The sequence below is a fragment of the Petaurus breviceps genome, unplaced genomic scaffold, assembly GCF_028583685.1.
Source record: "Petaurus breviceps papuanus isolate PSGF00001 unplaced genomic scaffold, PetGlider_PUasm1.0 229, whole genome shotgun sequence".
Lineage (NCBI taxonomy): Eukaryota > Metazoa > Chordata > Mammalia > Diprotodontia > Petauridae > Petaurus > Petaurus breviceps.
This window is the reverse complement of record NW_027185903.1, coordinates 15010071-15019620: the sequence shown is the minus strand read 5'-3', so window position 1 is coordinate 15019620 and position 9550 is coordinate 15010071.

Here is a 9550-nt window from a genome sequence, read left to right as displayed (position 1 = left end):
GATAGATAGATAGATAGATAGATAGATAGATAGATAGATAGATAGATAGATAGATAGATGATTTGTTAAATTCTTACTATGTACCAGGTACTGTGCACTGAGAACACAAAAACAACTAAGAAAGATAGTCCCTTGCCTCAAGGAGCTTATATTCTACTACATTCTATAGTAAGAAGATGACACCTAAAGGGGAGCTGGGGTGAAGAGGGGACAGAGAAGATAGACATCAGAATGGTTTGCAAATGGTGGCTGAGAAGTCAAGCAGAGGTCTGTGGGCAAGATAAGGTGAAAGGTCAGAGCCTGCAGTCCCAGGGACAGAATCCAAGATTCTTATGGAGAAGGAGATGATGGCAGAAATACAGGCTTTGGAAATAAATGGCCAGGATACAAAAAGAAAGAGTAAAATAGCCCTTGTCTCCAATGATAAAGCAGAATTTATATGATACTTCAAAGTTTGTAAAGCATTTTACACGTCTTCTCATTTAGTCCTCTCAACAACTCTAGGAGGCAGGTGCTGTTATTATCTCCATTTTACTGATGAGGAAACAACCTGAGAAAAGTTAAGTGAATTGCCAGGGTCACACAATTAGTAAATGTCTGAGGCTGGATTTGAACCCAGGCATTCCTGACTGAGTTCAGTACTCTAGCCTCTACAACACAGCCTCTTTAGGAAACATTCTATTGAAGGAAACTACATGAACACAGATGTGTAAATGCAAAATAATATACAAAGTAATTGCAGGGGAAAGGTACACCTTTCTGGTGGATCAGACCGGGGGATCAGAAAAGGCATTTTGAAGATAGTAATACATAAGCTGGTGGCTGAAGGAGGCTAGGGACTGTAAAAGGGCGAGATGAGGAGCAAATATATTCCCGACAAAGAGGTTGTGCACAAAGGCAGTAAGGTGTAAGATGGAATCTCATGTATAGGGATTAGCAAGTAGGCCACCATGACTGGAATGTCAAATGCATGAAGGGGACAGATGTACCACAGGCCTGGGACAGTCAACTGGAGCCCAACTGATAGACTTCAAATATAAAATAGAAGTATTTATATTTTATCCTTGAGACAATCAGAAGTCACTAAACCTTCTTGATCAGGAAAGTGTCACAATTCGACCCATTTTAATTTCATCATGCTTCACATAACCAAAGATATAAGTCATTCCACCTTTTTTTCCCTTGTTCCTCCTCCACTCACCACTGTACAATAATCTAGTTAGCATAGTTCCTGGCACATTTTTGTTGTTCAATCATTTCTGTCATATACAACTGTTCATTACCCCACTTGGGTTTTTCTTGGCCATTTGCTTCTCCAGCTTATTTTACAGATGAGGAAACTGAGGCAAACAGGGTTAAGTGACTTGCCCAGGGTCATACAGCTAGTAAGTGTCTGAGGCCAGATTTGAACTCAGGGAGCCAAGTCTTCCTGATTCCAAGCCCAGTGCTCTATCCTCTGCACCACCTACCTGCCCCTGCCTGGCACATAGTAAGCATTTAATGGATATTTTTTCATTATTCATTCATGCATTCTTATGAAATTAAAGCCCAAAGTAAATCTTGGGGACCATTTAGTGTTTCATATGTTAGTGATTTGTTTCCCAAAATGGTGAATTTCTAAGGGCAGCTTGGTGGCTCAGTGGATACAGCACTGGACCTGGAGTCAGGAAGACCTGAGTTCAAATCTAGCTTTAGACACTTCCTAGCCATGTGGCCCTGTGCAAGTCACTTAACCCTGTTTGCCTCAGTTTCCTCATCTGTAAAATGAGTTGGAGAAGGAAATGGCAAACCACTGTAGTATCTCTGCCAAGAAACCCCCAAAAGGGGTCACAAAGAGTTGGACATGACTGAAAACAACTAAACAACAACAAGAGCATGTGGAAGAGAGGAATGTATGTGAAGTCTGAAAAGGTAACATGAGAACAGGTCATAAAGCAGTTTAAAGCCTGACGGGAAAGTTTGTATTTGATCCATGTGCTTTCGAGGAGTCACTTTTTTACTGAGCATGGTTGGGGGGTGATATGGTCAGACCTGTTCTTCAGAAAAGTCATCAGCAGCTCTGTGGAGATTACGTTGGAGTGGGGAGCAACTTGAGGCTGGAAATCCATTAGAAGGTTATGAAATGGTCCAGGAAATATGGTTATGAAGGCCTGAACTAGGGAGATGGCTGTGTGAGTAGGAAGAAGAATTTGCATGTGAAATGTTGTGGCAATAAAAACCACAAAAGGGGCATCTACGTGGTGCAGTGAATAGAGAACTGGCCCTGGAGTCAGGAGGACCTGAGTTCAAATGTGGCCTCAGACACTTAACACTTACTAGCCGTGTGACCTTGGGCAAGTCACTTAACCCCAACCGCCCTGCCCTCCCCCCTCCAAAAAAAAAGCAAAAAAAAATTTCCTAAATAAATAAATAAAAACCACAAAAGTAAGTTGTGAAGTAGATTTGAAATCAAAGATTGCACCTAATGAAAGAGAATTTGGGAAGTCTTCAAAAGAAGTAGAAGAAAGAAGAGCCAAAGCTTAAGGAAGAGAAGGACTCAGAATTATAGAATCTTAGCATTTAAAAGGACTTCAGAGGCCTGCTAATCCAACCTACCTTTAAACAAAACCACTCTTCACACTGTTTGCTGAAAGTCTTCCTCTACATCTCTTACTTTGTGTGGATACCAGTGGATACCAATGGAATACCATTCTTTGGTTATCCCAGTCTGCTTACATAAGTGACTAACCTACTCTTCCAGTAATCTGGTTTGCCCAGTGATATCCTTAATATCAATTTTATGGAGGATGGTTGATGATTATGTGAAGTAATTTCTCACAAAACAGTGAAAAGTAGTTCAAAGAAAAATAATACGACAGAAACATGGCATGAAACCTCAATTAAACAAGATCATCCCCAGAGCATTTTCAGATGAAACTGGAAAACAACTCATTTGGGCTGATGTTGGAGATAGACAATGAGTTACATCCAGAGCTAGAGGGAAAGAAGAAAGAAAACCGGATCATTTTTCAGAAATTAAATAATACTTTCAATGATCCAAGTATGCTCATTGTTGCAAGAGTCCATCTTTTTTTTTAGTTTTTATTTTCAGTTCAGATATTTATGATAATTACACAAACATCAAAGTGATTAAAATATTGAGAAAGGAGCAGGTAGGTTTTTACAAATGATCCTATATCAACTGTCTTTATTATCATTTAATTAATTGAAAATCTCAAAGAAGATGCTTGTATTTACTGTTGCCTGATTATAAAAAAGCATTTGAAAAAATATAGCAAAGCATAGCCTTAGAGATGCCCTTCTAAAAAGGAATCTTTTATACATATATTAAAATCACATAAGGTTCTTTTATGAATGAATACTTGTCTCACCATAAAGTTGCCCTCCCCTTCTCTGCTGCCCCATGACACTGGGGCTTTGGGTTAGGTACCAAGAGAGGAGGTAATTACAGAAAGTAATGTCGTGAAACTGTGATGGGGGATCCTGAAGTCAAGGTCAGAGTCAGAAAGGGATATCCAGGCGGCAAGATGGTATCAGATTTCTCCTTGCCAGGCCTGTCACTGAGTCCACTCATCCAGCTCTGGGATGAGCTAATCAAGGTTGGAGGTAGTGAAAGGGTTCTTGTGAGGATCAAATGAGATATTTATAAAGTGCTTAGTACAGTACCTGGCATATAATAGGCACTTAATAAATGCTTGTTTCCTTTCTTCCTTCAAAGGGTCCCAGCCAGATAACTTAGAACAAGAAAACAGAAACTTTCATTAATTTCCCATTTACCCCAGATGAGTTTCATGCCCCAGGTTGAGTTGAAATCCCAGGTCTAAAGTGTCTGCATCTCCATCTGATGACTGATTCCTGCTGGATGTGAGAATAAAACTTACTATGGAAACCGTTGTTTAAAATCTACATAACAAATTCAAAATTAAATATACAATTTTCTTTTCTGTTTTTCTTTGTATATTGAGATTTTCACGTGTGTTAGTGTTTCTTAAGTTCATTATTTTTTTAATTTTTTAAATAATAAACTTTTTTTTGCCCATTCAAGGCAGAATCCAAATTTAACATTTCCTACAACACAGGGTCCAAATCAATCCTATGTCTTAGATCCTAGGATTAGAGAACAGAAGACATGCAGTGCTTATTTATTATGCAATGTTTTACAGTTGTGGACTGTTTATTTGCTTTTCAATTCTGTGCTAGGAACAAAAGCAACTGTATGCCATATCCAAAAACGTTTCTCTGCTTCTGTGGAAAGGTAACTCCATTATGCTGAAGTCACATGTCTAGGACTTAATGAACTCCAGCATGTTCCAGAAGGCCAGTAGGTAGGGGCTTAGAGCTAATTCTTCATTGAGTAAATCCAGAAATCGACATCGTCTTTGATAGCAAATCAGAGCATAGAAAGTCCCTGACCTTCTTAGAATCAGTCACCTCAGCTCTTACTCAGCAATGCCACCCAACAGAAAAGGCACAAACCACTAGATCCAGATCCATTTTGTTGAACAAACTGGGTGTGACTAGATGTGATTGCTTTTTGGTCAGTGAGTGGTTGTCAATGCAGTCTGAGTACTTAAAATACAACTATTGAAGTATCTCTGTTCCATGACTATTGGATTAATAATGTTAAGCAAGGCATGGAATAGGAAGATCCAAATAGAAGAGAAATTCCTTAGAGATAGTGAGATCCTCTAGCTATTACTGTTTAGGAATAATATTGTACTTACTTCCTCAAGTCCCAGGACATTTCAAGACCTCCTCAATAATATGCATGATTACTTAAAAGAATTTTGACTAACAACTTAAACATGAAAAAGCGAATGGATAGAAAAAAAATCTATTGTCCAAACTGGCATGCAGTGGATAGCTGATTGAATTAGCATAGCAATATTTCTATCTTGAACAAATGCTATAAATGGACAATGATTTGGGACCCAGAATTTAATAGGAGAAAAAGAAGAGGTTGAACTGTAGTCAGGAAATTAAGTAGTACTTTTAACCATCTCAAGATACATCCTGGTTGGGGTGGCTAGGTGGTTCCGTGAATCTAGAGCACTGGCCCTGGAGACAGGAGGACCTGAGTTCAAATCCGGCCTCAGACACTTAACACTTACTAACTGTGTGACCTTGGGCAAGTCACTTAACCCCAATTGCCCTGCCTTCCCCCTGCCAAAAAAAAAAAGATATATCCTGGAATGTACACATATGTGTGTATACTCATATACAAACATAAATATACACAGCTCAAAAATTTTTTTACATATTTACATACATATTTTTTACATATTTTACATAGTGATGCTATATGGTTGATATATATTGAACAGTACAATCTCTGAAGAATCAGAGTAGATGATCAAAAGCATAATGGAGGTATATAGTAAGTACATACAAGTTACTATAGATTTCCATCACTGATTTGTGCAAAATCAATGGCATGGAGAACATTCTGAAAAAAAATGAATGACTAAAAAAGGAAGTGAGACAATTATGTAGTGAGGTTTACACAATTGAGAAGAAACTATTGAGTACAAATTGTTCTTTTTTTCCTTCTCTTTCCATTCTTATATTTCTCTGGCTCGCATTGATTGACCAACAATAGGTCCTAACCCAAGCTTCATTTGGTCATTGGTTGAACTCTTAGAGTGAGTGTAAACAGCAATTGTTTTCGTTTTGGCCAGAAACCCAGATTGTCTTCCCCTCCCTGATTGATTTTTTTTTAAACTAGGCAAAAGAGGTCATTCTTTGCCTCATTTCTTACCTAGCCTTAATCACTGAATGGGCATTGCCTCAGTTAACCTGAAACCTGTTCAAGACCTTAGCTTAAAAAGGCCAAGGTCTCCCACTGCATCTGGGGCCATCTCCAATCTCCCAAACTATATCTTACCTCTGGACTCAAATGGCTCCAGAGGAGAGAGTAAGGCTGGTGACTTTACACAGCCCTGCCTCACTTAAATTCAATTCACTTGCAAGTCATAACATCACCTTCCCGATATCATGGTCCTCTTAGAGAATGAAGGACAAACAACAGCATAGTAATGCCTAGAAAACACCAACCTCCCTCCTTTCCATTCTCCTAGATGTAGGGAAGTAGCCGTTGATAATTTGAATAACCCCACCCAGTTTTCCCAGAACAATTTATGGTGCTTGAAAGACAATTGGGGAATATTTTGCCAAGCTTCTAAACTATGGAAAGTAACCATTCAAGAAACAACCTGCCCAGAAGTTTAAGAGCAAAGGGCATCAGACTTGAAAGTCATTAGGTCTGAACCTGAATGCCCCAATGCCTCTCAGATCTTTCTAAAATAATGTACTAGACATAACTGACATTTAGATAACATTTTAAGGATCACAAAGCACTTTATGTATGTGACTCTTTTTCTTTTCTTTCTTTTTTCTTTTTTTTGCTTTTTGGAGGGCAGTTGGGATTAAGTGACTTGCTCAATGTGACTTAAGTGACTTGACTCACATGACTAGTAAGTGTTAAGTGTCTGAGGCTGGATTTGAACTCAGGTCCTCCTGACTCCAGGGTCAGTGTTCTATTCACTGTGCCACCTACCTGCCCCTGACTCCTTTTCAATAACTCCTCCCACAGAGGGGATCAATACCATTAATGTGTCTTTAAGAGGGAATAGAATTTTAGGGAAAGTTACAATTTAATTGTAAGTTGAAGAACCACTGTCTGGCCTGGAACCTGTAGGGATATAGAGAAAAACTAAGAAAATTTCTTTCATGAGAAATTGAAGAAGTAAACTGCCATTTTTGAGAAAAGCTGAAGAAAATGTCTTTAGAAAACTGACTTTAAGCTCACGCTGTGGAAAAGGTATCCTACAGAGAATTCTCAAGAGACTTTAGTTGTCATCCTGAGAGAGCTAAAATAGAAGACCTGCATTTCCAGAATTGAAAAATCAAAAATCACGATTGATGAGCACTGACTGTGCTCTTCTCACTCTGATAAATGGCTAACATACTTAACTATATTTTTACATTATGTGAATTATGTGATATTCTGTGAATGGATTGTACATTCAGAATATAGATGGTTATCAAAACCTGTGAGATCAGAGGGTTTGATACTGAGAGGGAGATGAGAAAAACTTTGTGGAAAAAAGAGGACTCTCCAGCTTATTTAATACATTAAGGTGGTGTATGGTCATCTAAGTGGTACAGTGGATAAAGCACCAGACCAGAAGTCAGGAAGATTACATCTTCTTGAGTTAAATCCCACTCATAGACATTTGCTAGCTGTGTGACCCTGGGAAAGTCACTTAAACCTGTTAAACCTCAGTTTCCCCATCTGTAAAATGAGCTAGAGAAGGAAATGGCAAACCCTCCAATGTCTTTGCCAAGAAAAACCCAATGGGGTCATGAAGACTTGGACATGACTGAAATAACTGAACGACACTTTGTAACATTCCTAGGCCCAATGTAGTGAATATCATGTCATCTGTGAATAGGAATAGTTGGAGAACCTTATCATCAATAAATCTTTCCTTTGATTGAAACTTACATAGGATATCTTCTGTGATAATGGTAAATATTTTTATTCAATATCGTTTTCCTGTTTAACACCTTATTTGATATCAACATACCAATATTCTTTAAGAGATGCTTTATGACTGTAAATCATGGAATACTACAATTCCATAAGAATTAAAATGACAGGCAAGCAATGGAAAGAAGCATAATGGGCTTAAGGAAGCTCCAGCATATTACCAACAGTGATTTGCATACATGAAGTTATAGAAAAGATATTATTAAAATAAATGTGTGATTAGAAAAGTAGTTGCACTTTGCAAGAGAGGGACAACCTGAGCAGCAGTCCATTGGTGTCCCTGAAATATTAAAGAATAAGTAAGAAGCTTTCATCCCCTGGATATCAGAGAATCTATGGTCGGAGCTCATCTCTTTTTTGTATCATGGATCCCTTTGACAGTGTGGTGAAGCCAATGGATCCCTTCTCAGAATAATGTTTTTTATTTTTATTTTTTGCTTTTTGGAGGGCAGTTGGGGTTAAGTAACTTGCCCAAGGTTACACGGCTAGTTTTTTTGTGTGTGTGGGTGTTAAGTGTCTGAGGCCGGAACCAAACTCAGGTCCTCCTGACTCTCCAGTGCTTTACTCACTATGCCACCTAGCCGCCCCGGGAATAATGTTTTTTTTAATATATAAGATGAAACACGTGGGATTACAATGGAGACCAATCCTATTGAAATGCAATTATAAAAAAATATCTGTTCTGTGCTGACATGGTCAACATATTCAAGAAAGCAGTCCCAATCCTTAGTTGAACTTGTGAATTGACTATCTCCTCCATTTATCACAACTTTATGATCTGTTTACCCAGTGGAGTGAATTTACCTTCTTTCACTATGGAGATGCAAATATGAATTTAATTTTGCTTTACTGAGTGGAGTTTTTTTGAGAGAATTTTCATATGAAAGGACTTTCTGTTCCAGACTCCAATGTAAATCCACCTACCTTGCATTGGATTAAACTAATTTGTCTCCCAGAAGCTCCAACTGTAATAAGTTGTGTAGGAGGACTGAATCAAACAATAGCAGTGGAGCATTGTGGGAGCCCTTTAGAGAAAGCCCTTCCCTCCTTCCACTTTTTCACATGAACCAGACCTCACCTATGCTTTACACTGCTGGGCTTAGGCATCAACAACATAGACGGAGATACAGCTAGGATTTAGGAGAATCCTGTGGGACACCTAAAAAACAAGTTTTGTACCTGGAGTAACTGGTAGTTGAGTTGGGGAGGGCAGAGATAGCTTTACCTGGTATAGAGTCAGGGGAAGGAAGCCTACCTCAAGACACAAAATGGTTTCTAAATTGCTAGAGAGAAGCATATAATTTAGGGGTGAAGCTGCTCTCTCAGGAAAGAGGCAGGGCAGGGGAAGGAAGAAATGTGCCCCAGGATCACCTCTGCCAAGAGGGCAGGCTAAATTCACCCCAGAGAGTGTTTGTGCCATTGTTTCCATCCTTGGGGAAAGTTGTGATACCCCATACTACTTATAACTCAGTTGTTAGGTATAGGCTGACCTCTTGCCAAATCTTGTCCTTCAATTCTGCGGTTTCCATAGATTCAATTGCTGCAGCTCATTGGAGTTGTGTTCATTAATACTATGGGGAAATAGCTTGGGTCCTCCTTGCCTTTTTACAGCTCATCTTCATGTAACCCTCAGAGACAAGTTAAAAAACTTGTGAAAACACAAAGCTTTTTATTTCATAAGGCAGACCTTGTTACATGGTAACTTGCCCTAGGGAAAGCTGTTACAAATGACACTGTGTGACTTGTTTAGTGCCAGTAACTGTAAAATAGTCACTGAATCACAGAACTTCAGTGGGGGAATGGATTTTGGTAGCCATATTGTTCAAGTAATTCCAGTTATAAGATACCCAACAAGTGGTCATCCAACTTTTGCTTGGAGACCTCTAAGCAAGAGGAACCAATCACCTTTCAAAACAGTCTGTTCCTCTTTGTGAAGGGAGTTAATGATATGAAGAAAGAACTGCAAATCCACATTTTAAACTCAGGAAAGAAAAAAAA